This window comes from Ovis aries, chromosome 4 (genome assembly GCF_016772045.2).
Source record: "Ovis aries strain OAR_USU_Benz2616 breed Rambouillet chromosome 4, ARS-UI_Ramb_v3.0, whole genome shotgun sequence".
NCBI classification, from domain to species: domain Eukaryota; kingdom Metazoa; phylum Chordata; class Mammalia; order Artiodactyla; family Bovidae; genus Ovis; species Ovis aries.
This window is the reverse complement of record NC_056057.1, coordinates 117,822,466-117,848,892: the sequence shown is the minus strand read 5'-3', so window position 1 is coordinate 117,848,892 and position 26,427 is coordinate 117,822,466. Positions and strand designations below refer to the sequence as shown.

The 26,427-nt window shown below is 46.5% G+C and overlaps 1 protein-coding gene and 1 long non-coding RNA gene across 3 annotated transcripts in view; both read right to left on the bottom strand.

The window, feature by feature from the left end:
- DPP6 (dipeptidyl peptidase like 6) overlaps positions 1-26,427 on the bottom strand; it is a 980,810-nt gene that overhangs the window by 650,444 nt on the left and 303,939 nt on the right. The window lies entirely within an intron of this gene.
- LOC121819474 (uncharacterized) lies at positions 10,298-16,977 on the bottom strand. Its single transcript, XR_006059739.2, has 2 exons — positions 16,603-16,977; positions 10,298-11,003 (listed from the first exon to the last, which is right to left on the bottom strand). It is a non-coding gene; the product is annotated as an uncharacterized LOC121819474 (long non-coding RNA).

Here is a 26,427-nt window from a genome sequence, read left to right as displayed (position 1 = left end):
CGATTTGTCTTTCCATCACTGACACAGTGCTAGGCTCACATGCAAAGTCTTCATAGAGAACCAGTAAAGGGATAAACGAACGAATGAAACAGGTAATTCTAACTCAGCTACCAATTAGCTTTGTCCAATATCTATTGTTTATAAAAAAAAATGTCCTGCCTAACTAATAAAGGATGCTGGAAAGGTTACAAATAGTCAACAAGCCTTCTCTAAGTGCAGCTGGACGTTTGAAACCACTAAGGAGTCAGAGTGTGGGGGGAAGGGGATGGTAGAGGGAGGGAGAGGAGGCTGTGACTTAGGAGACAGCAAGCAACTTCAGACGCAGCCCAGCTGGTGTCTCCAGCCAGGCTTCCCAACACTGGGGCAAACCCTGTAAAACTCCCTAGTGCGTTAGTGGCCCAGGGGAGCGGATGTGACAAGGATCTGGGAGGACCATGAAGACGACCAACAGAAAGCGAGGCTGTGTTCACCAGGGGCTTTATCAGGGAAAGTCAGGAAAGACGGCGATGTATTCAGAAGCACAGGAAAACAACAAACGCCAGGTCTCACCAACTCACTCTGTCCTCATCAGACTCTCATCTAACGCCAAGACTCACTCCTGAACTTAGAGGCTGAAGGTCCAGTTACACAACAGAAGAGAGGGGCTTGGAACCTTCTGATGCCCTACGCACTGTGATGCCTAATTTTATATCAAGGTGGCTGGGCCGTGGGGCGTGTAGATACTCGGTCCGACATTGTCCTGGGTGTGTCTGTGAGGGTGCTTCTGGATGAGGCTAACATTTGAATCCTTACACTGAGGAAAGCAGATTGCTCTTCCTGATGTGGGTGGGCCTCATTCAATCAGTTGATGAGTAGGCCAAAAAAGGTGACTGCTCCCTAAGTAAGTGGGAACTCATCCTGGCTGACTGCCTTTAGCTGGGACATCAGTCTTTTCTGATCTTTGGACAAGAACTTATATCATCAGTGTTCCTGCTTCTCAGGCCTTCGGATTCAGACTGGAGCTACCCGTCAGCTCTCTCGGGTCCCCAGCCTGCCAACTCATCCGCAGATCTTGGGACTTGAAAATTTCCATAAACACGTAAGCCAACTGCTCATAATAAATACACATCTATGTCCTATATACGTTCTAATTGGTTTTGTTCCTGTGAAGCACCCTGCCTAAAGCACATCTACAGGTAAGGTCCTTAAGATCTGCAACCATTTGGACATAGACTTATCTTTGTTACAGAATCAAAGCTGTATAATGCTTAGGCTGCTGGAGTCATTTTAAAATACACGAAGTGAAAATTACACTGAAAGCCCATTTGTCCACTCCCTCACTCTCGGCATGAGTCAGAGAGAACAAGCAAAAGATGGCCTTGGACCACAAAACAACCCTGTTTATGTAAGGAAAAAGGGAGGGTTCAAAAAGAATAACAGTGCAGGGCTTCCCTGAGGGCCCCGTGGTTAAGAACCTGCTTTGCAAGGCAGGGGACGCACGTTCAATCCCTGGTCAGGGAGCTAAGATCCCCCAAGGGGCAGAGCAACTGAGCCCATGTGCTGCTACTACCTGAAGCCTGGGCGCCATAACTCGAGAGTCCCTGTGTCTCAGCCCAACACCCCACCTGACACAGTGCGTGTCCCACGAGCCACAGCTAAGACCCAACGCAGCCAAATAAAGAAACAAACACTCGACCAGTTAAATAAGGAGAAGACAGTGCAACACGCAGGCGTGAGGGGTAGCCCGCATCACACGGGTGAGTGCTGACTCCAGCTCTAAACACCCAGGTGACTGCTCTCTGCCCAGGGTGCCAAGGAAGGCATCAGAAAGAGTGACTCATGTCTCTAGTGCTCCTGGGGAGGGAGGCCGAAGGCAGGGTGCGCTGCTCCCAGTGGAGTGCAATCCTAGGTCTGGGAGGAGGAGAGGTTAGTTTCTCTGCCCTTTTCCATGCCATTGTTGTGGCCTTCTTGGCAGATGTCATCAGGCTTGGTTAGGTCAGGATACAAGCTGCAAAGCAATGACACTCTAAATTAACTGCTTGGTGACATAATCTATATTGTTAACTGAATGTTATTGATTCTTATCCAGAACAAACGGGCACCAGGGCACAGAAACACTGGGATTTCAAATGGGCTTCATTACAGGGCCTCAGTGTCCACAGATAAAGCTGGCTCAACTGGGTCAGTGGGGACTGCTACCTTGGTCCTTGGTCATGATGTCATGGAGCCAGGTGTGGGGAGTAAGAGGCAGATTCCAGACAATGCCATTGGGCAGGCAGCACACTAAGGTGTGTGAACGCTTTTTGTCCAAAGGGAAGCTATGGTCTCATTCTTCCTCATGGATTCTCTTATTTCTTCCAATAAATCATCACTCCCTACAGTGCTTCCCTGATGGCTCAGACAGTAAAGGATCCGCCTGCAAAGATGGAGACCTGGGTTTGATCCCTGGGTTGGGAAAGTTCCCTGGAGAAGGGACCAGCTCCCCACTCCTGTATCCTTGCCTGGAGAACCCCATGGACAGAAGAGCCTGGTGGGCTACAGTCCATGGGATTGCAAAGAGTCGGACACGACTGAGCGACCGTCACTTTCACTCTAGGGTCACAGCTCTACCTCTCTTGTGCTTGCTGACCCTCCATAAACTCTGTCCTCAGACCCAAGCCCACCACCATCACAACCAAGGAAGAAGAGTTGCCGTGCACCGTGTTAAACTCTGCCGGGGGCTACGGAAGGATGCACCATCTACTCACACCGCCAAGCTTGCTAAAAACACCAAGCAGGGTCTGGTTAGATGCTGAACCGGCAGCATAGGCTGTAAATAAGTTCAGAATGGGGGACCTCATGGAGGAGGAGACTCAAACAGGGCCCCCAAACATAGTAACTTGGAGGAGAGAGAGGAAAATAGAGGTTGAATCTCATGGAATTTCCAGGCAAGACGAGGAGGCAGGAAGCTCCAGGATTATTTGGGGAGCCAGCTGGATTTCACTGAAGGGCTGGGGTCCACTAGACGCTGGGAAAGGAGACCACTATAAGAGGACGCTTGAAGTCTGCTGGGAAGGTGGGCCAGGGCCCGACAGAGCCAGGCGTCCTGCTGCTTTCCGACGGGCTGAGGCGTGGTGAAAGCCACGTTGTCAGATGAATCCAAGTCAGAGGCCTTGGGTAGGCTTGGCACTTGGCCATAAAGCCCAGGTGCTCCATGAAAGCACGCAGCTGAAAAGTAATTATCTTCCTGAAAACCGACATTCAACAGAGACGCAAAGGTGCTCCACGAAATTCAGATGAGTCTCAATAACACAGAAATGTGCTACCTTCACTTATTCATTCATTAAATGAACAAGAAGAAGGAACACGAGGATACGCTGAGGGGTGACAGCCTGTTCATTTTACATCTTGATTGCAGGGTTGCTTTCTGGATGTAAACACGTGCCAAAGCTTATTAAATCACACACCGCAAAGGTGCGCAGTGGATTGTATGTCCTTTAGGTCAATAAAGCTGTTCAAAAACATCATCAGAGTTATATGCATACGATCCATGCCTTTCCAGCTTGATTTTTATGATAATTCCTTTTTATTTTGCCCCCTTCTGACATCTTAATTTCCTCGTCTCTTTACCTCATACCTACAAGAACTCATAAGCTGCCTCTACCATAAGAAAATGATACCCTGGCTTTTTCTAACTCTAGCACTGACGGCACCTGGAAACGGGCTGGCTTTCTACGTGTCATAATAAAAACCACTTAAGAAAAATGGATCTCATCAAGGGAGAAGATACACTGAGGCTACAGACAGCCTCTCTCTGTGGTTCAGCAGCTTCTCTGATGAGTAACCCTTTGTTCTAAACTCCATCAGAGTGAACTCAACCTCCGCCCCCCGGGCTGGGTCCCTTTCCAGGGGGAAGTTGCTGTTTGACATATTGACAGCAACCACACTTCAGAGGCTGGAAGGCCTCTGTTTGTCTTTTGCCCTGGAGCCCCGTTCTGCCCTCTGTGGTGCATCCCGACTCAGCAGAGTGAGCTGGGAGGCTGCAATTGCCCTAGCCCTCCTAGCAGGGAGAAATAAATAGCTCTGCTTTGCTCCTATGTTAATACTTCTGCTTGAACGTGAGGATGTGACTTCAGTGAAGTGCCTCTCTCAACCTTCTTTCACAGGTTAACCCTGCCAGCTACTGACTGGCACTTGCCATCTGCCTCTAGAAGGATGGAGTCACAAGCTGCTGTGACCTCTGACTTTCAATACCAAACGAAAAATGTACAAAAATGGTACAAAAACTAGGGCTCCATTTATCACACATATGAATGCTAAATTTCCCATTTCTTAAATCACCCCCAAGATTTTTACCACATGCAGGTCATACTCAATAGCAGACCTGAATGGAATCTCAAAGTAACATGTATTTTTTTCTTTTTTTAGCAAAAACATTCCAATATTTTCACTCTATAATATGGAAATTTGCATGTAAATAGCATGGCAGCCCACTCCAGTGTTTTTGCCTAGAGAATCCCATGGACAGGGGAGCCTGGCGGGCTACACTCCATGGGGTCACAAAGAGTCAGACTTGACTGAACAACTTAGAACAGCCACAAATAACAAACTCTGCAATCCATCTGCAGAGCTGGTTAGCTGTTCCACAGAAAGAAAAGGTAAAAATGCCTTCAGTTCAGTTCAGTTGCTCAGTCATGTCCGACTCTTTGCAACCCCATGGACTGCAGCATGGAAGGCTTCCCTGTCCATCACCAACTCCCGGAGCTTGCTCAGACTCATGTCCGTTGAGTTGGTGATGCCATCCAACCACCTCATCCTCTGTCGTCCCCTTCTCCTCTTGCCTTTAATCTTTCCAAGTATCAGGGTCTTTTCTAAGGAGTCAGTTCTTCCTATCAAGTAGCCAAAGGATTGGAGCTTCAGCTTCAGCAACAGTCCTTCCAATGAATATTCAGGACTGATTTCCTTTAGGATGGACTGGTTGGATCTCCTTGCTGTCCAAGGGACTCTCAAGAGTCTTCTCCAACACCACAATTCAAAAGAATCAGTTCTTTGGCACTCAGCTTTCTTTATGGTCCAACTTTCACATCCATACATGACTATTGGAAAAACCATAGCTTTGACTAGAGGGATCTTTGTCGGCAAAGTAATGTCTCTGCTTTTTAATATGCCGTCTAGGTTGGTCATAGCTTTTCTTCCAAGGAGCAAGCATCTTTTAAATTCATGGCTGCAGTCACCATTTGCAGTGATTTTGGAGCCCCCCCCAAAATAAAGTCTGTCACTGTTTCCACTGTTTCCCTATCTATTTGCCATGAGGTGATGGGACCAGATGCCATGATCTTCGTTTTCCAAATGTTGAGCTTTAAGCCAACTTTTTCACTCTCCTCTTTCACTTTCATCAGGAGTCTCTTTAGTTCCTCTTCACTTTCTGCCATAAGGGTGGTGTCATCTGCATATCTGAGGTTATTGGTATTTCTCCTGGTAATCTTGATTCTAGCTTGTGTTTCATCTAGCCTGGCACTTCACATGATGTATCCTGCATACAAATAAGCAGGGTGACAATATACAGCCTTGACGTACTCCCTTCCTGATTTGGAACCAGTCTGTTGTTTCATGTCTGGTTCTAACTGTTGCTTCCTGACCTGCATACAGATTTCTCAGGAGGCAGGTCAGATGGTCTGGTATTCCCAACTCTTTAAGAATTTTCCACAGTTTGTTGTGATCCACACGGTCAAAGGCTTTGGCATAGTCAATGAAGCAGATGTTTTTCTGGAACTCTCTTGCTTTTTCGATGATCTAATGGATGTTGGCAAATTGATCTCTGGTTTGATCTACTTTGCTCACCTAAATATATGTAAATATAGGAAGAACTATTTCCAAGCATTATTCACTGGACACTCAGAAATGAAAATTCATTAACTTCTATTTACTACTAACGAATTCACTATTTGAAGTAATTCCTGGGCCTCAGCTCAGTGAGTCTGCACCTCCTCAGGCTCCCTCACTCAAGTGTGTCCCTACCTGGCCCCAGGCCATCTCAGTCACCCCTGCTCCGCAGTTCCCACCGTAGACACCTGCCTCACTAGTCAGAAGGGAACCGTCTCGTTTGCCTGTGTGCTTCGTCGCTCAGTCTTGTCCAACTCTCTTGTGACTCCATGGACTGTGCCCCACCAGACTCCACTCCTCAAGGGATTTCCCAGGCAAGGATCCTGGGGTGGGCACCATTCCCTTCTCCCGGGGACTTCCCCACTCAGGGATCGAGCCTGCGTCTCCTGCGTTGCAGGCAGGTTCTTTCCTCACTGAGCCCCCTGGGAAGCCCTGGCGTTTGCATAAGTTTCCATAAAGGTCCGTGGTTCCAGGCCACGGATCACACTGTCTCCTCTGCTTGGACTCCATTTGGTCCATATGGGAGTTTTTTCTTTACTTATTTTTAAATGTCTGGTTGAAATCTCTCCTCTCTGTGTCTTCCTCCAAGCTCCCTGCCTCCAAATCAAATGAATTGTCCTGTTTGCCTATTTCAAGGGCACTTTATCCCTGCCTCTCCCTGGCACATCTTACTCTCTGTGTTCTTATGCTAAATTTCTAAATTCACCCTCCGAGATGCCATGATGCCTCCACACCCAGAAACAGTCAAGGAACTGAAATGTGTATCCGACAGATTAACAGGTAATAGGCATTAGCTAACGTTTACAGGAATCGAGTTTGGGCGTCTTATAGGCAGGAGAAGTTTGCTGTTTGTAGGTGAGGTACCCAAATAAGAACTGAGTTGTAGTGAAGGAACAGATGATGCTATTAACCAGTTCAACAAAAAGAGGAAAAAAAATCAGTGTTAAAAAGAAATTCGATGCTTACTGCCTGCTCAGTTGAAGACTTTATTTTTAAAATCTTTGCAGGACTTTCCTGGTGGTTCCATGGTTAAGAATTTGCCTTCTAATTCAAGGGACATGTGTTCATTCCCTGGTCAGGGAATTAAGATCCCACATACCCAGGGGCAACTAAGTCTGTATGGTGCAACTACCAAGCCCACGTGCCCCAACTAGAGCGAAGCCAGCACAAGGAAAGATCCCACATGCCACAAGAGCCAGCGCAGCCAAAAATAAATAAAATATTTGGGGCTGGTGCACTGGGACGACCCAGAAGTATGTTACGGGGAGGGAGGAGGGAGGGGTGTTCAGGATGGGGAACACGTGTATACCTGTGGCGGATTCATGCTGATGTATGGCAAAACCAATACAATATTGTAATTAACCTCCAATTAAAATAAATAAATTATATTAAAAAATAAAATAAAAATAAAATCTTTGCAAAGACAAGGACTCATAATCTAAAAGGCTGCTCCTTTCAATGTCTTTACTTCCCCTCTCATCATTCCTGCAGCTTGAAACAGAAAAGGATACTCAAGCATAGAGAGAAATCCACCAACATTTGCCCCCAAAAGGCTTAGGTTAAATGGTTAGGGCTTTTCCTGCATCCTTTTCCTAACTAATAAACATAGAGTGGAAACACTCTACTTCCTAAAGCAAAGGCCTATCTTAAATTCTATGGTGAACACAGAACAACGCAAGGATAATGTCTTTGGATAAAGGCTAATAGCCAAACTACCTAATAATGTTAATGATTCTAAAGAAGGGTCAGGCAAGAATGAAAATAACAGAGAAAAGGAATATTTTCTGGTGTTTTCAGATCATATGGTAATGTTAATATCAGCATTATGATTGAAGTTCATGCTAACTGATTAAAAATAGACTTGATGAATTCCTAGGTGATTCATACTAAACCATAGATTTTTATGTAGACATAAATTGGGTGTAAGCTAGTTCCATCCATCCATCCATCCATCCATTCACTCATCCATCCATCCACCCATCCATTGATCCATTCTTCCTTCCTTCCATTCAAGGATACTCACTCAGTACACCCACCCTCAGCCTATGAGCTGTAGTTAAAGATTAAACAAGAGGTTACGTGCACAGGAGGAAAAAAGAGAAACCAGCCCTTGTTAATGAGACAGCTCCCAAGGTCGCTCATGATGTAGGTGATCTCATGAATCTCTCACAGGGTCTTACAGGATAACTAATCTGATTACATTTTACCAATAAGGCAACTGAGGGAAAGTGTTTAAGGAACCCTTCAATTTACCCTAAATAAGTCCATTTGCCTCCTAAAGTGGGTTTGGGTTCTTCTCCAGGTGCTCAAGGAGGACTCACTGTCAAGGATAATTATTAGTCTTCATTAAAATGCTGGTAATCAGAGATCAAATTGCCAACATCTGCTGGATCATGGAAAAAGCATGAGAGTTCCAGAAAAACATCTATTTCTGCTTTATTGACTATGCCAAAGCCTTTCACTGTGTGGATCACAATAAACTGTGGAAAATTCTGAAAGAGTTGGGAATACCAGACCACCTGACCTGCCTCTGGAGAAACCTATATGCAGGTCAGGAAGCAACAGTTAGAACTGGACATGGAACAACAGACTGGTTCCAAATAGGAAAAGGAGTACGTCAAGGCTGTATATTGTCACCCTGCTTATTTAACTTCTATGCAGAGTACATCATGAGAAACGCTGGACTGGAAGAAACACAAGCTGGAATCAAGATTGCCAGGAGAAATACCAATAAACTCAGATATGCAGATGACACCACCCTTATGGCAGAAAGTGAAGAGGAGCTAAAAAGCCTCTTGATGAAAGTGAAAGAGGAGAGTGAAAAAGTTGGCTTAAAGCTCAACATTCAGAAAACGAAGATCATGGCATCTGGTCCCATCACTTCATGGGAAATAGATGGGAAACAGTGTCAGACTTTATTGTTTGAGGCTCCCAAATCACTGCAGATGGTGACTGCAGCCATGAAATTAAATGACGCTTACTCCTTGGAAGGAAAGTTATGACCAACCTAGACAGCATATTCAAAAGCAGAGACATTACTTTGCTGACTAAGGTCCATCTAGTCAAGGCTATGGTTTTCCTGTGGTCATGTATGGATGTGAGAGTTGGACTGTGAAGAAGGCTGAATGCCGAAGAATTGATGCTTTTGAACTGTGGTGTTGGAGAAGACTCTTGAGAGTCCCTTGGACTGCAAGGAGATCCAGCCAGTCCATTCTGAAGGAGATCAACCCTGGGATTTCTTTGGAAGGAATGATGCTAAAGCTGGAGCTCCAGTACTTTGGCCACCTCATGCGAAGAGTTGACTCATTGGAAAAGACTGATACTGGGAGGGATTGGGGGCAGGAGGAGAAGGGGACGACAGAGAATGAGATGGCTGGATGGCATCACGGACTCGATGGACGTGAGTCTGAGTGAACTCCGGGAGATGGTGATGGACAGGGAGGCCTGGCGTGCTGTGATTCATGGGGTCGCAAAGAGTCGGACACAACTGAGTGACTGAACTGAACTGAATCATGTTTACAAGGTAACACTTTGAAATCTTACAAGTATTGTGTGTATCTCTGGTGGCTCAGATGGTAGAGAATCTGCCTGCAATTCAGGAGACCTGGGTTCAAACCCTGGGTCTGGAAGATCTCCTGGAGAAGGGAATAGCTACCCATTCCAGCATTCTTGCCTGGAGAATTCCACGGAGAGCAGAGCCTGGCGGGCTACAGTCCACGGGGTCACAAAGAGTTGGACACGACTGAGAGACTCGCACTAGCAGATGTGTATCGCATACGTTCACCTTTCCAATCAGTAACTTGGCTCAGATGTGCGCAGAAAATACCATCAAAGGTCAGAGCACAGAGTCTCCATCCAGCAAATTACTGCCTGAAGAGGAAACATCAACAGACTCTCCAGTCCCCAAGATTGTTTGCTGGGTTTCTCTGCAACCATATCACTTGCTTTTGGTTATTAACTATGAAACAAATTATCTGACAGTTGACATCTTATATATGAACTCCCCCATTGCAAATATTCAGCATACTTTATTTCAAAAACATCTGAAAATAGGAACTTTCTAGATTCCTACATGAGCACAAGGCAGTGTAGGCTTCTTAAAGATTTCATTGGATAGGAATAGTTCTTTTAATGACCATCCCATGAAAAAACTATTTGATACTCTTTTTTCCTTCACAAAGTAACAGCTCTTTCCAGGACACAAGGCGAATGTGTGGGCTTTTTAGAGCTTTGGGGAAAAAAAAAATGGCCCTATTCATCCTAGTCCCATTCCTTTGGACTATCAGAAAGGTCCACCCATCTGTTTAATCAATAGCAAATGCAAGGAATCTGTTCTGGTTCTCTAGGGGTAGGGAGAAAAGTCTTTAAAGAAAACCAACACCTTAGCCGAGTTCCTGACACACGATGAATTAAGTGTATACTTGAGCCCTTCTTACACTGGCAATGAATACAAAGGTGGAAAGAATTGCCTGTTTATTATTTCAAGATTAACATCTGACTTGCAAAAATACATTCCAACCCAGGAATCCATCGCCTTTTGAGAAGGAAGAGTGGTGATATATTTCTCTGAAATCTTGACATTACTGGATTCACTGATGCTGCCATCAACTCTATCTGCCTCCGGTGCGAATTCCAGCCACCTTCACCTGGAAGAGTAGGCAGAGGTATGCCACTGTAACTGCCTGGAGACTCCCAGGGGCCATGCCGGGGTTTCAGGCAGCACGGTTCCCTCGGACCTCCTGCTCCAGCCAGCATTACTTACACACTCGGTAGGTGAGAGAAAGCCCACTTTGCATTGATTTTGCAAGTTCAGGAAAGAGGAGGTCTTTTTCCTGCCCTCCATTCTTTATCCCTCAATATCAATCAGATATGCATTTGAGCTTCAGGATCATAAAATATTTATTAACTTCCAGCTTTTAATGTTCACGGATAAAGAGCCAAATTAATAATTTTTGAGTGTTGGTTAACAAGAAGCAGAGAACTTTCTATAAAGGGACAGGATTCGAGGCCAATAAAGAGCCGTGATCGGGTCTACCTGATGTCCAAATGCCTGGCTGCACAACCTCACTGGTGAATGGAACCCTTAGAGACTCTGAGAAGTAGGACTGTTCAAGTGTGTTCGAGCTTGCTTTCCTTCAAGAGCTGAGAGCAGTTGCTCTGGTCTGCAAGGAAGAGACACACTAAAATAAGGGGGAGGCCACAAAGAGAATTCAAATACAGGGAGAGTCTCACAGGTCTCAACCCAGAGACACATGAAAGGGGGAGAGGGGAAGTGGCCGATGGAAGCCTGTGTCATGACGTCACTTACTCCACACTCTCGGGGGGCCAGGAGGTATTGGGCTGGACAAGAAGTTTGTTTGGGTTTTTCCATTAGATCTTATAGAAAACAAACTTTTTGGCCAAACCAATCATATTTTCCTTCTTCAACACGTCTGCAACCCTAGGACCTCTGCTGTGTCCTGGAGCAAACATCCCATTGGGATGAGTGCAGTCAGCCTCCCTCAAACAAGTGAGGGTGTCCTGGACATCACTAACTGAACACCCAGCATGTACTAGTACTTTCAAGATGCTGTATCATGATCAGTCACTCAGCTGTGTCCAATTCTGGGACCCCATGGACTGTAGCCCACCAGGCTTCTCTGTCCATGGGATTTCCCAAGCAAGAATACTGGGGTGAGTTGCCATTTCCTCCTCCAGGGCATCTTTCTGACCCAGGGATAGAACCCATGTCTCCTGCATCTATTTACATTGGAAGGTGGATTCTTTACCACTGAGCCACCTGGGAAGCTCCATAGATACTGTGTGTGTGTGTGTGTGTGTGTGTGTGTGTGTGTGTGTGTGTGTGTGTATTATCCAATTTAATCTTCACCCCAAAACATTTAGAGTGTAACTAACATTAGCAGCTTCATCTTACACAGGAGGAAATTTGGGTTCAGACAGCTTAACACCCGCCTCCTCTCACCCAGAGAGGTGATGGGAGAATCTGGATTCAAACTCTGACTTGTCTGCAATGCCATTGCCTTTTCAAGTAAATTACCCAGGTGGGTTGGTGGATTGGTTAGTTTTTGGAGGAGAAGGAATCGGTATCCTGTCTGACCTCCTCTTTGGATGACCAGCTTTAAAATAGTCTTATGACTTCCCAACAACCTGAAGAAAATGGTTTGGAGGTAGAATCACAGGACATCAGACAATCTACGGAAACCTGGTCTAACCTCATCCCATCACAGACAAGACACAAAGGTTCACAGAGCGGAAAGGGCTTCCCCTACTAAACGCAACTCCCGGGGGCAAAGACACAGTTAGATTCCAAGGACTCAGACAATTTTTTCCCTGAGACCCAAAGAAAGCTCGACTGGGAGTCGGACGTGGAGCCGATCTGGCACAGGAAGACTCAATATCGCCACGCAGGAGCGGCCCTGAACGGTCCAGGGGAGGAGCCAAATGTCAGCACGGGCTTCAGACTGCTTTTCATGTTTGTGCCATGACTTAGGCAAGATCCCACTGTAGTTTGCTTGCTTTTTTTGGGGGGGGTGGGGCACATGGCTTACAGGATCTTAGTTCCTGGATCAGGGTTCAAACCTGGGAACCGAGAGTCAAAGTGCAGAGTGCTAACCACTGCACTGCCAGGAAAGTCGCCATGTTTTCTTTTACTGAAATGCACAAATGAGGGATTGCACGTTTAAATGCATTAGTGTTAGTTGAACATCAGTATAAATGCTCTGGGCTTTCAGAGGATCTATGGGTATAGGTGTGGGAGTGTGTGTGCTTATTAGACATCTTTTTGTCCAAAAGAAATGTGGACAGATGAATGAAATGTTTACCCCTCAAACTGAACTATCGTTAAAAGATAGGGGTAGGGTTCTTCTGTCTAGTTTTGAATGCATCAGCCAAGTTTTTGAGACTGGAAAATTGCACAAACAACATCAGATTTAGATAGCCCAAAGCCACAATCCACTATTTCTTTTTCTCTCACCTCTACTGGATTATAAATTAATTAAAGCAAGGACTGTGTCTTCTTAATTTTTGTATACCTAACACTGTCTTAGACCTCAGTGACAAGAAAGACAAGCCTGTATTTGAGAGAAAGTATATTATTTTTGCTGGTTTTATTCCCTTGAAACTAGAGTTCACTGCTCTTAGGACCGAAAATATCCCATTAGGGAATTAAAAATTCAAATGGCCATTAGATGCTTTGTCCACACTAAGGATATTCGAAGTCTTCAGCCTGAAACACCACTTTGGGGGATTGAAGGCCTTCGAAATTTCACTGTACCACTTTCAACTCATCCTCTCTTGAAATGAACAGAATACTAAGAACCACCCCAACCACAGTACAAACTGTGTAGTGCTTTTACCTTGAGATATGACCATTGGAATCTTAGTATATAGAATGTGAGAGCTCGGGAAGGCCCTTCAGATAATACCATTGTTCTTGATTCTGGTTGTCCATTAGAATGAGCTGGGGAGCTTGAAAAAAATATGTTGACATCAGAGGCTCCACCTGCAGTGACTCTGAGTTAACTGGAGTAGGGCAGAGGCTGGGCATAGTAGGGGGAAAAAAAAAAAAAGCTTTCTGGGAGATTATCGTCTACTACCCAGACAGAGGATCACGCTAATTTGATCTACACTCTTCTTCGCAGTATTACAGGTGAGAAAACCAATACTCAGGGAGATAAAATGACCCTTTTGGACAAAACCCTGGGAAAGACGGGTTTGCAGCAGAATCCCTGCACCCTGCTCACTGCTCTAGGAGACGGCAGAGCCTCTCAGGAGCGTGGCCATGCTGTGCAGTGCTCGGGGTGGGCCTGTTTGCTGACACTGTCGTCAATAATAGAGAGTCCATGGGGACAAAACAAACCACCTGTTTCGCCTTCTAGGGTAAACTGGACCAGCTTTTCTGGTGTACAGATGTCTGTCATCAAACATGTGTTGCATCAGATGCCTTCGGCTGGCATTCGATAACTGGATTCACAGATTTTCTGGTGAAAAAAACCCGTCACTTGGCCACGGCGTGCATGCAGTCTAAACAGCAGGGCCGTCTAAAGCATCCGTTCCAAGAGTGTTCTCTCTCTGGCTATCGCAGGTGGACCAGTCCCGGGTTTGCTGCAACAACCCCAGCCCCTCTCCTATTTCTCCTTTCTACCAACACCCAGTCAACCCTAAAGGAAATCAACCCTGAATATTCACTGGAAGGACTGACGCTAAAGCTGAAGCTCCAATATTTCAGCCACTAGACGCAAAGAGCCGACTCACTGGAAAAGATCCTGATGCTGGGAAAGACTGAAGACAGGAGGAGAAGGGGGAGACAGAGAATGAGATGGTTGGATGGCATGCCCAACTCCATGGACATGAGTTTGAGCAAGCTCCAGGAGACAGTGAAGGACAGGGAAGCCTGGCGTGCTGCCGTCCATGGGGTCCCAAAGAGTTGGACATGACCTAGTGACTGAACGACCACCACCAAAAACAAGATATAAAATTACAGAAGTGACCATGAGTGGACTGCTGTTGACCCTGACTGCAGACCACCAGGACACAGTCCCTTCAAAACTGCCAGGACCCCTGGAGGAGTTTTCAATGAAGTATGTGGTGGCACTGGGCTGGGGGAGACGGGAGGGGCTCCATCCAGCCCGCCTTGAGAAGCTGGCAAACTGGAAGAAACTAGACAAGCCTTGCCATTTGCCTGTGATGCTGCAAGGCTGCTCACCATTCAGAGTCTTCTCCATCCTTGCTCTGAAACTGTTTTCAAATCTATCTCTGATTTTTAAAAATTTTATTAACAATAGGCTGAGTTATTAGCATAAAATGACCATGAAAGGGGGGATGAATAATTCAGAGTTGAGACTACAGAGTAATTACATCGCCCATTTAAATCCCCATCTCTAAATAATGAAGGAAGTCCTCAGATTATTTAGAATGTGCTTCCTTGTCTGCACTGTGCTGTTGGCTCGTGAAACCCTGGATGTCTCTTTACATCGATCCGAGGCCTCCTTCCAGAGAAGAGGGCCAATGTACCACTGCTAGTTTGTGAGGCTGTGCGCATCAGATGATGCTAAGGGGCCCTGGGGTCTCCCTTCCAGATGCAGCTTCCTGAGGGGTTCATCTGAAGCTCTGGGGTGTCAGATACAATGTTTTTAGATCACTGGAGGTGTTAATAGCTAAAATGAAACAGTCTGTGAAAGAGGAAATGACACTCAACCATGAACCTTTTTGAGAAACAATCCAGACAGACATGGGGTGAATCGGGGGCAGAGAGTAATCTGTCTTCCATGTGCTGAGATTAACTCTCAGGGCTGGAAGGAACCACTCCCTCTTCAGATGGAAAATGAAGGGCCTTAAGCACTTTTGCCCAAGATCAAGGGACTAATCCCAGTAAATGGTTGGACCTTCAGCCCAGGGCTATGCAGGGAGCATATGGTGCTTCTCTAGTTTCATCACTGAAACATTTTCAGCATGCTCTTCTTCGCTCAGCTGAAACACCTACATACACACACGTGTGCATACACACATATATACATTACATATTACACATATTCTTCCATTTGAGGAGGAATTGTTTTGGCTCCATCCAGGTGAACGTAGATTAACTGGCTTAAGAAGTAATTTCACAGCTCCTGGCAAACTCACATTATCCGATCATTCCAAGTTCAGAGAGAGAGATATCCTGACTTGCTAAGTGATTGGCTAAGCACAGCTACCACACCAGGCCCTTCCCCAGTGACTCAGAGCATCACACAGGACGGAGAGCAGTTCACCTACAGAGATGCGTTCCGTGCATGATTCCCTGTTGCTTACTCATCTAAGGAAGTGGTTTCTATCAGGGCATCGGTACACACTCAAAAATCAGAGTCAAATGACATCAGGCGAGATGGAAACACCCACATTTTCTGCATTTCGTATTGAGGACTGAAAATCACCTTCAGGGTCATTTGCTCCTTCCCAGGTGCTACACACGCGAGGGTTTTGACTGATTGCTGGAAGGCGTGGACATCCCCCCCTCCCCGAATCCCAGCTTAACTTCTCAGGAAGGAATACTTGTTGCTCTGAATCCAGATTCTGACAACCGAAAAAGAGCCACGATCACAGAGATGCTTCAGCCTTCCGAGAGGAGGGGCGAAAGCTGAAATTCCACGAGCCGGCTGTTGAGGCTGGCTTGACCCCGACCCCTCATGACACAGGATTATGGGAACCGTCTACAGTATACATCTCATGTTTGATGCTTGATAATTACAGTTGCCTTTGACTCTCTAATGCTTTAATAGCGCCACACAAAGCTCGAATATTCTTTGGCTTTTTCCTTTCTAGTCACTCAGGGCTTCTAATAAATTCTATAGTTGGGAGGAAAACACACAGAGACCTCACTTCCACAGGATTTTATCTGTTAGCCATCACTTTCGACACCCTTCCCAGAGGCTAAGACCAGAACACGCCAGCTGATACACGGGGTCGGGGGCAGTAAATATACTCCGCCATCATGCAGCAGCTCAGATTCTGGACTGCCATTTCTAGAAAACTTTTGCTGGGAGTAAACACCCCAGGCTGAACTGACTGCTGATTGTATCTGCTGCAGATTAGCTAAAATTAAATTGGGGACCTTGGGCAAGACATCAAGTACGCACAGTGGAATCCCCCCACGTGAGTTTTGGAAGATAATACAAATACCTCACGGCACACCACCCCCGAGCAGCTCAGCTTTTTAATTTTCCTTTCAGGAATTAAACTCCCTCTCCCCTCCAGTAAGTTGATTTGTGTCCTTTTACTCACCCTCCAAAACTGCTTTAATCTGCTCACTCTGGGCAGTCGGGACGTGCTCATCTCTGTGTGTCGCCGGTCCGAGGTGCATCGGCCAGGAAGACGGAGGGACTCCCTGGGCTGACGTGAAGTGGAGTGAGGGCTAATGCCTGGGGAGTCTTGCAACCGGAGACACTCCTTGGCTTTTAATACTGCTTTCCAACAACCACAGAGTCCTCCGCTCAGCACAAAGCAACCAATAGCTGCACAGGACAGTCTCAGCCTCTGAGGATCACAGCGGAGCGGAGAGACCCCTCGACTGGCCAGTGAGGGTCAGAGGGAAGACCTGGGTGTTGGCAGACACCCCAGAGCAGCCTTCCCTGTTGCAGAACCGGAGGTGTTCTTCCCACGGCCCTATTTTCTGCTTCCTGCTTCACCTGGGCTAAATCAGAGATCACATTCTGCTCTGGGAAAGCCAGACACTAATGATCGTCTCAGCTCAAATTTGCTCAGCCTGCCTGAGGCGGAGGGTCCCCGTGCTGGCCCCGCTGGCCCTGCCTTCTTGTTCTGGGTTCTGACGAGGGGCAGGTGCAGAATACGGGCCCTAATTCCTGATAAAGGGTAAATGCTGATGCTAGGTTGGCTGCATCTACTCAGGAAAAGAGAGATTTGGCCCTTATCCACTTGATTGTATGCAGAGAGAACAGGTATTTCAGAGCTGTAGTAAGCAGTGTTCTGGATATTGAAGAATGTATCTACAGAAGCCCCCCACCCCCACGCCTCAGGGCCCCCAGCAGAGAGGAGCCATAGGCGGAGGGCAGACCCAGAGTTCATTGTGCTCACTTTGACTCCCGTCCTGTAACAGATTCATCCCAGCCATGTTCTGTGTACGCCAGCTCCACTCTGGGCACTCCTGTGTGAGCACATGGAAGCCAGCTCTGTGACTGCGACGTTTGCAGTCAGTCTGGTGTGGTAGCAATTTAATGACCTGCCATTCTCTCCTGAACAGACCAGCCCACCTGAGACCAAGAGCCTCTCAAGAGCAGAGGCTGGACCACTGTCTCTTAGTATCGCACCCAGCACCCAGCTCAGCGTGGGGACCCTGAGAACAGTCAGTGATGGAGGCAGGGAGGAGGCGGGCCCGGGAGGGATGTGCATCAGGGAGCCCCGAGACTGTCTGGGCTCCACTCAGGTGCCCCCATCATCCACCTGGAAGAGAGATTCCTCTGAGGTGATTCCACCTTTACAGAAGTTTAGCCTGAAGGACGGAACACCGTTAGATAATTCACACCCAGATGCCCTTTCCAAGGTGAGGAGCCTCATCTAAACAGTCACTTCCACTCCCCACCACCACCTCTTGTCTTTCATCACCAGGTAGGGTACAGCGAACTCATTTCTGGGGGTTTTTCTCGTTACAGGACATTAATACTGTGAAACTAACACATTTAGAGGCTGGTTTAGAGCCTGGGATAAAAGGAATGAGCCAACGATCTCGAGAAAATCAGCTTCACTAAACCACAAAGGGCAAGGGAAGGGAGGAGAAAGAAGAGAGAAGAGTGAGGAAGGCTGGGAGAAATCGGAGACTGGGGATTCCAGCAGGCAGATGGAGACACACTCACACGGTGCACAAGCGTCTGTGCTGGAGAAGAGAATTCCACCACTGGGAGCATCGGTCTTTAGCCCAGCCTCACCTTGACCCCAAAGAGCAACTGCCAGGAAGAACACCATCTCTGGACTCAAGAAAAGTGCTCGAGGGCACAGAAGGAAAGAGCAGAGAGGAAGGAAGGTTCTGGAGACAGATGAATCGAACAGGAAGCCTGCTTCCGAGATAACACCACGAGACCAGGCTGCAAGGGCAGGAGAAAGCTGGGAATGCCTGCATCTGTGCTCTTGCTCTTCATCCCTCCGCTGCTGAAGGATGATCTACCCTCACGGAGAGGTAGCATTGGGTTGGTCATATGGGAAATACGCTGGATCAGACAGCACCGGGAGACACGGGCTGAAACCTCCTTGTCATCACAGAGTACCAGGAGTGGCTCCTCTCTGGAAGCTTCCTGAAGATTCGGCTCTCCATTAAACACCATACAATGACCCACTGTATGGGGATAGTGCTGGCTGCTGAAGAGTTTTGGCTCAGCATCCCTGGGCACACATTACGGGATCATTCCTGGTCCCTTTTGATTGGCAGGAAGCACGTGACGGGTCTGGTCGGTGAGCTCTGGAAAGAAGCAACGGGCCACTTCCACATCAGGCCTGACACTGCCGGAGCAAAACACTCTCACTCTGGTATGGCGATGGGCCGAGGAGGTGGAGACCTGCAACGGACACGTGGGTTTTCTTCCTTGAGCCTTGGAGCTCCTGGGTATGTTTGTTACTGAAGCATAACCTAGCCTATACTGACTGTGACGACTTGTCAATCATTTCCTTAGTTCGTCTTCTCCCAAAGCAATCAGCAGAACAAAACTGTCGATGTGTGGTGGTACGCTGCAGTTTTTGAAGTCAGAGGATCAGGTTGTTTACCCTCTTGAACCCAGGCAGGATAACCCCTCAACAGCCAGACTGAGAGCCACGAGGCTGACCCCAGAGGTCACAATCAGACACTCGGCGCATGCGCCATCCCTCAAGAACAGAATGAGATAATGCCACCTGCAGCAACACGGATACACCCAGAGATGGTCACAGCAAGCGAAGCGAGCCAGAGAAAGGCAGACACCGAGAGACAGCACTGCCATGTGGGATCTAAAACAGCAAGATACAAATGAACGACTCACAAAATAGAGAGGAGCTCAGAGTCACAGACAACACACTACAAGTTACCAAGCGGGAAGGGGAGGAGGGATAAATTAGGAGTCTGGGATTAACAGATATATACTAGTATATATAAAATAGATAACCAACAAGGACTTACTGTATAGCCCAGGAAACTATAGGAGAAGGAAATGGCAACCCACTCCAGTATTTGTGCCCAGAGAATCCTGTGGACAGAGGAGTCTGTGGGCTGCTGTCCACAGGGTCGCACAGAGTCGGACACGACTGAAGCGACTTGGCATGCATGCACAGGGAACTATACTCAGTAGCTTATAATCCAAAAAGGAAAAAAAACTGAAAAAGGATACACACACACACACACACACACACACACAGAGTTGTTTAGTTCCTAAGTCGTGTCCGACTCTTTGGCGACACCACTGACTGTAGCTTCCCACGCTCCTCTATTCACGGGATTTCCCTGGCAAGAATATTGGAGTGGGTGGCCATTCCCTTCTCCAGGGGATCTTTCTAACCCAGGTATGGAACTCATGTCTCCTGCATTAGCAGGTGTGTGTGTGTGTCTATATATCTATATATCTATATATCTCACTTTATTGTATACCTGAAACTAACACAATACTTTAAATCAACTATACTTCAATAAAAATAAAAATTAAAAAAATAAAATGGTAAGAGGCACGATTTACGTCCATATACAGAAGTAAGGGATCCAAGTGAGGGCTTATACGCTAATACTATAGCACGTTCATTGGAAAAGACCCTGATGCTGGGAAAGATTGAAGGCAGGAGGAGAAGGGGATGACAGAAGATGAGACGGTTGGATGGCATCACCAACTCGATGGCCCACGGGCTGCAGTCCACGGGGTTGCAAAGAGTTGGATGCAACAGAGCGACTGAACTGGTAGCGCCTTCTATACTGAATATATTTGTAAACAAAGCTGTCCATTGTCTGCCACTTGTGTGCAGGAGAAGCCTAGATGTGGTGAGCTTGGCTTCTTCCCCACCATTGGATGGAGGGAGAGAGGGCTCAGGATATTAACTTTCAGCTGCCACTGATGGGCCAGTGATATTTAGGTCATTCATATTCAAGGCTCTGATGTTTCACTCAAAAGCAACACTGGGAAATTCCTGGCACCAGAGCAGGTGAGGGCAAAGAATTACCGTTGGGATGTAGAGGGGTGGGGAGATTTGAGTGCCTCTCAAATTATGCCCAGTCACCACCATCTGGACAGCAGTATCCTCTTCCTATTTGAAGTGCAGTAGGACATTATTTCAGAGAAGGCAATGGCACCCCACTCCAGGACTCTTGCCTGGAAAATCCCATGGATGGAGGAGCCTGGTGGGCTGTAGTCCATGGGGTAGCTAAGAGTCGGACTCGACTGGGCGACTTCACTTTCACTTTTCACTTTCATGCATTGGAGAAGGAAATGGCGACCCACTCCAGTGTTCTTGCCTGGAGAATCCCAGGGATGGGGGAGCCTGGTGGGAGGCCATCTATGGGGTCGCACAGAGTCAGACACGACTGAAGTGACTTAGCAGCAGCAGGAGCAGCAGGACATTATTTTAATTGGAGGAAAAAAAAACGAGATAAAGAAGTGGTCATAATCTTACAAGTATAAACATTTTACTGGAATTTGGAAGCTCTCACAAGCCATTTTCAAGGACTGTTTGCCTAAATTTGGGAGTCGAAATGCATCGGGTCTGTATGTCATTGATAGATCATGTCAGTATGGAAACAGAGCAAGTTAATACATTCAGGGCTCTTCAGCATTCCATTTAAGTCATAAGTTAAGCAACACGGAGAGCTACAGGAACCGATACTGCTGACAAAATGATTCCAAGCCAGGGGACGTGACTTCTAGTATTTCCCCTTTAAAAAGTCTTTGAAGTAAGACCTGTGGGCTAAGCACCAAGAAAAGCTGATTAATATTTAATTCCTGGCTGATAAAAATAACGTGAGCTTGAGTTTATATGATCTTGGAAAGGTAGTTATGATGGATCTATAACCCCGGAAACAGACCATGGAGAACCTTCCCATCAGAAGAACTTTAAGTCACTGGAAAATCTGGGGAAGAAAACATAGGTCTCACTCTTCACCATATAAAGCTTTACAAAATGATAGTCTGCCATGCTTATCATATATTTTTTAAGTCATTTGTAGTTTTGTGATCCGGGTGACTTCTAAGAAAAGGATATAAAACTCACATATTTTGTTAATAAGCCATATTTTCCAAAGTACCTTGGACTTCCCTATATTTCTACAAAGAAAGGGTTTTTCAATGTTTTAAATCAGAATCGTCTTGTGAGATTCCAAGTCTTTGTGACGTTGCAGGCAAACCAAGAATTGCAACGTCATTTTTAGCTTAAATGTTCTCAAACATAACATGAATAATTTATTGATTTTTAAATAAGTGAGTCTATCTTCGCTTAAATTTTCACCTTATTAAAATGGCCTAAAGTGAATAGCCTCAAAGCCATCTCAAAATACTGTGCAATGCTGCTGGAAGAGAGACGACACAGAAAATTAACAACTAAGGATGTCGTTCCACATTTTCAAAAGATGTACGTGACACAAAATCAGGCCGGCTTCCCAGGGCAAGTCAGTGACTACCAGCATGCATGAGACACAGTAAGCCTTACAACCAAACTAGGGTTTTGATTTTGGGGGGAAAAGGAGGTGACAGCTGTGACTGATTCTGGTTTGATGGGAGAGGGAGCGGGAGGTCATGGTTAGCAAAAGCTGTATAGTCTCCCCTGAGTTATGGATAATTATAGATTACTTATTATTTGATTTTCAGAACAGTCATGAACTAGTCACTTGTATTCAGAATGCCTGGATTTTAGGTAGCCAAGAATTTGCCTCCAGAATATCAACAACCAGGTCTATGGCATCCAATCCAACGTAAATAACCATTTCAAGACACACACTGTCGAATCTGACTCCACTGGCCACTTAAATATTCTTTACTCAAGCTTTACATAAACACGCTGCACTACCATCTTGAACCCTTATTTTAGCCTCTCTTTGCTCTGCAGTAATCTACAAACTCAGGTGTGCAAGAATACCTAATCCTCTTTAAAATATCTGATGTTCTGTCCGACGGAATGAGAGGCAGCTTGGTCTTCTCACCACGAGGGATCCCCCCAGGACTGGTCCAGGTCTGTGGGTTTCTGCAGTGCTAAAGCTCAGGGAGGAGCCTTCAGGCCATTTGTCATGAGTTACAGGACCTTACATCATTCTGCATCATTCCTTTAAGTGTGCTAATCCTGCTGCTTTGGGGCTGCCTGGGGACACAGAATACTTTGGAGGGACTAGGGGCCAAACAGCCCAGGACTCGGTCTCCAAAAGGACACCATCAAGCCTTCCCCTCGAGGTCTTGCCGCTTCCCTTGGGCTCCATCTTGAATCAACACACAGACACTGCTCCAGGCAGTCATGCCAACTTCTCTTCTCTTTTTGGTCTGGGGCGATTTCTTCTCTTACTGCTTCCAAAGGCTCTCCAATCTCCCCGCCCAGAATGGGACCCTTAGACATAAACTGAAAAGGGCTGTCACAGAGACAGGGGTCTTTTCATCGCATCACTATTTACAATAGCCAAGAAACAGACACAGCCTAAATGTCCATCGACGGATAAATGGGTAAAGAAGACGTTGTACCTAATATAATAGAATACTATTTCACCACAAAAAGGAACAAAATTTGGTTATTTGCAGAGACGTGAACGGACCTAGAGACTGTCATACAGAATGAAGTAAGTCAGAAAGAGAAAGGCCAATGTGTTATTATATAACACATGTATGTGGAATCTGAAAAAAAAATCATATAGATAATCTTATTTATAAGCAGAAATAGAGACCTGGATGTAGACATCAAACATATGGGTATCAAGGAAGAAAAGGCTGGTGGGATGAACTGGGAGACTGAGATTGACTATACTGACTATACACCCTAGTGTGTATAAAACAGATAACAGGGAACTCTGCCCAAGGCTCTGTGGTGACAAAGAGGGAATCTATGTACATGTGTGTGGCTGCTTCACTTGGATTCACAGCAGAAACTAACCCAACACTGTAAAGAAACTATACTCCAATAATTCGCTTTAATTGTGGAATCCTATATGAATGTTAGCTATGCCTGGCAGGACAGCGTCATTGCTGATGACTTCCTTCTCATCTACAGAGACCTGTGATTGAGGTCCTGCCTTTGGAAGAGCACTGAAACAGAGGCTTTACCTAGAGTCAGTGTCTTCCGGAGAGCCCTTTCTGTAAGCAGCTCTGACTTACTAACGCTCCACCGTGTCCGCTAGGAACGGGCAGAGAAACTCCACTTGCTGTACCTTCCTGCCTTCCTGTGGCTTTTGGCTTTGCGGTCAGAGACTGAAGCGGTGAGCCAGAGAAAACAGCAATACAATGCTGGTCAGCATGAAAGCACTTTAAAAGAGGCGTGGGCATCCTCGAGGCCTCAGGTATTTCAGAGTTTGCTCAACAACGACTTCTTTGCTTCCTGATCAAATGGTGAAGGTTAACCTCCCGGTAGTAATTGCAGGATGTTGTCTCTGCAAAGGTTTTGTCTCCAAATTGGAAATGACCTTTCGTTCTTCAAAGCTCATTGAACAGAAATGTGCAAATTCTCCCTTCTCTGGGCATGAAGTCTCACCAAGACTTGAAATTGACTCTCACAATCTGGGCGTGCTCACCTCTTGGTGTTCTGGGAGGGGCCCTGGCTGGTCAGAGGGCTGGATGCTCGGATGCAGGCAGTGTGGTTTCCTGGAAAGAGCCCCGCACAGGGAGTCAGGGCCTTGGTGTTCCTGCATCAGCTCTCACAGTTACGATTACGGTGTGTTCACCTTTCCTCTCTGAGCCTCATTTTTCTTTACTGCCAAAGACACTAACTTCAGTGTGTCGGTGTTACTCCAGGCACTACAAATACTTTAGAGAGTACTTGAGCACCATTGCTATCACCACCGTGGCTGGCAAGGCAGGCAAGTCTGGGTAAAGAAAGTGCTCTTCATTTCAAAGTGCTGGTCTCTCAGTCGTGTCTGACTCTAAGTGACACCATGGACTGTAGCCAGCCAGGGTCCTCTGTCCATGGGATTCTCCAGGCAAGAATACTGGAGTGGGTAGCCAAGCCCTTCTCCAAGGGATCTCCCAGACCCAGGGATCAAATTCGGGTCTCCTGCATTGCAGACAGATTCTTTACCATCTGAGCCACCAGGGAAGCACTTTTCTTTAAAATCAATCTCAATTATTCATACCAGAGATGATTCTTTTAAAAATATAAACAGGGACTTCCTTGGTGATCCAGTGGTTAAGATTTGGCTTTCCAATGCACGGGGTGCAAGTTTGATCCCCGGTCGGGGAACTAAAATCCCACATGCAGCAGGGCATGGCCAAAAAGTACAAATAAACACATGTCCCCCTTTCTAGGGAAAATCATCAGTAAATGCACCCAGTGACTCCAAACCATGCTCGCTCGTGAGCAGGGCCCTTGGTCAGGGTTTAGACTCATCTGCAAACACCCTTCAGCTCTAGTCCCACTCTAGCTTTCCTTAGCATCCCTTCATCCTCTTTATTCCTTTATCACCACTTCCAGTTTTTAAAACTATATGGGGCCTCTCTGGTGGTCCAATGGTTAAGGATCCCCCTGCCAATCTGGGGGACACAGGTTTGATCCCTGGTCCAGGAAGATCCCACATGGAGTGGGGTGACTAAGCCTATACGCCGTTAACTACTGAGTCTGTGCTCTTGAGCTGGGGGGCTCCAACCACTGAAGCCCACGTGCCCAGGGCCCATGCTCTGCAAGGAGAGACGCCACCACAATGAGAAGCCCTTGTACCTCAGTGCTGCTCGCTGCAACTAGAGAAAGTCTGCCCGCAGCAACGAAGACCCAACACTGCCAAAAATAAATCAATCAGTCTTAAAAAAACAAACAAACACACACTACATGGGCATTCTGGCTTTCCTTACTGCCTTTCTCTGAAGCCTGTATTGAAGACAGCGTATCACTTTAACTCCCATTGTTTAAACTTCCTTTCTCACTATGTCTCACTGTTGAAGATAATACTGAAGACACTTTCCTTACACGGCATGATTGCTCTGCATCACTCACTACCTTATCCTGTAAGCAAGACATCCATGTCTATACATCCACAGCCAGCTTCCTCTATTTCGTATGTATTTCTCTGGGAACTGCTCAAAGGAACTTTACTCTCCGCTGAACACAGTGAATGTCTCCCATGGCACACTGAACAGGTCCCCAGATGGAAGGACGCGCGTCCCTGAGACTCTCTTCCGTGGCTGGTGAGGTCTCCTCTGCGCCCTGTCTGCAGCACTGTTTACAGCGTTGCCTGGTAACTGGCACGCCAGGCAAGCAGACAGGAAGCATTCGTGGAGGAGTCCCAGTTAATCAGAGAGTACCAGACAAAGGTTTGAAATTCACAGGGTCAGAGTAGAGCAGTGTTTTTCAAATATCTATGATTTTTGTCATCCTCTTACATGGTGATCCTGTATGCACACCTGTGAAAATGCATGCACGCACGCACACACACACACACACACACACACACACCTTTCACTAAACATACTTACCTTTGCCATTTACTTCTCTCGCTATATATATATGTATATATATATATTTTTTTTTTTTTGGAAAACACCACACTCTCTGCCCATATCTGTGGAGACTCTGAGTCCATAAATGTGAGGTGATCCATAGAACTCTACACTTTTCACTTATTTCCTGGAAATGCAGTTGGTTTCCAGAAAGTCTTTCACTGGTAGCACTGAATTAAAACTTCCACTTGCACTCAATTCACTTGGTGAGGGCAGATTTCTAAGATGGAACTCTGCCATATATTCCTGAAATGTCAATTAACTTCATCTTAGTCCATGGAAACCAAATACATATTTCCCTCGATAGCTCAGCTGGTAAAGAATCCGCCTGCAATGCAGGAGACCCGGGTTCAATTCCTGGGTCGGGAAGATCCCCTGCAGCAGGGATAGGCTACCCACTCCAGTATTCTTGGGCTTCCCTTGTGGCTCAGCTGGTAAAGAATCTGCCTGCAATGCAGGAGACCTGGGTTCCATC